Consider the following 1,726-nt stretch of genomic DNA (forward strand, 5'->3'; position numbering starts at 1 on the left):
TCGACCATCTATTGAGGAGCCACCAGTTTTGGAATTGAAGGCCCTCTCTCTCATTTGTGTTATGAATTCTTGGGGTCCAACAATACCTTATTGATTATCATTGTTGAAGAATTGTTGGATACATAGACTGAGGCATTGATTTTAGTATTGCAGAGTTCTAAATGGTTCATTAATTGGACTATTGAAGATATTGTCGAGATTCCACCTGGAATTTGTACTCATAAGATTCATCTTGAACTAGAGTGTGTTCCTAAAATTGAACATCCATCTAAATCCACCTATGCAATAGATGGTGAAGAAAAAAGATTATAAAGTGGTAAGATATAAGTGTTGTTTACCCTATTTCCAATAAGAAGTGGGTGAGCTCAGTTCAGTGTATGCCAAAGAAGGGCGGGATCATGTAGTCCCCAATGTGAAGAATGAGTTAGTCCCCATGAGACTAGTTACAAGATGGAGATTTTGCATGGATTACCAAAAGTTGAATACTTAGACACAAAAGGATCACTTTCATATCCCATTAATGGACCAGATGTTAAACCATCTTAAAAGAAGAGGATGGTATTGTTTTCTTGAAAATTATTTGGGGTATAATCAGATGTCTATTTCCCCCGAATACCAAGAGAAGACCACTTTCATATGTCCATTTGGTACATTCACATTCAAGAGGATGCCTTTTGATCTTTTTAATGCTCTCACAACTTTTCAGCACTGCATGATATCTATGTTTTCTGATATGGTGGAGGATACTATTGAGGTCTTCATGGATGATTTCTTTATTGTTCGTGAATCATTTGATGATTGTATGTCCTACTTGGCTAATGCACTTTAAAGATGTGAGGAGTGTAACCTAGTTTAAATTGAGAGAAGTGTCAGTTTAAGGTTAAATAGGTGATCGTTCCTGGAAAAAATAGCTCAAAGAAAGAGATAGAGGTTGATAAGGCAAAGATTAAGGTGATTGAAAGATTGTGTAATACCTCATACTTTTTCCTAGCTTGAAATTATCCCAAGAATATTAAAAGCTTTCTTTGAAAGATGAATCCATTTTTTCACACGCGGTATTTTTAATATTTTCACTTATTGTCACGTGGTAAATTGAATAAGCTTTCCATTGATACCAATTTCATCAAAATCCAACATTGTAAGAGAAAGTTATGGCCGAAATACAAAAGGCAGTAAAACTGCCCAGGTGCGATGGTGAGGCCGACGAACCGTCGGACTAGCGACGGACCATCACCCATGACCATCATAGTGAGGTAGTGTGACTACCTTCTGCCTTGGATAGATGGCCCAGGCCAATGGACCATCGAACTAGCAACGGACCGTCGCTTAGGCCATCGCAAAGGGAAATAGTGAGGCCCTATTCTACCTAGAAGCAACGGTCAGGACCGATGGACTGTCAACCCAGTGACGGAACGTCACACCCCACCATCATACCAAGGCAGTAAGTTCTAATTCTGTTCCCAATGCGACGGTCAGTCTGACGGACCGTCGACCCAATGATAGACCGTCGCACCCACTGTTGCATATTCTGTTCAGTTATTTTTAAGTTATTTTTAAGTCATTTTTAAAGGGGTTTTTGGTCTTTTACCACCCATTTATATACCTAGTAATATCCGACCAAGGCTTCTAAATTCATTATTCATCTACAACATTAAAATTAGGGTTTTCTTCCTAAGAGTAGTCCTCAAGAACAAAATTCAAATCTTCTTTAAGAACTAAGAGATTC

Source organism: Capsicum annuum, chromosome 9 (assembly GCF_002878395.1).
Source record: "Capsicum annuum cultivar UCD-10X-F1 chromosome 9, UCD10Xv1.1, whole genome shotgun sequence".
Lineage (NCBI taxonomy): Eukaryota > Viridiplantae > Streptophyta > Magnoliopsida > Solanales > Solanaceae > Capsicum > Capsicum annuum.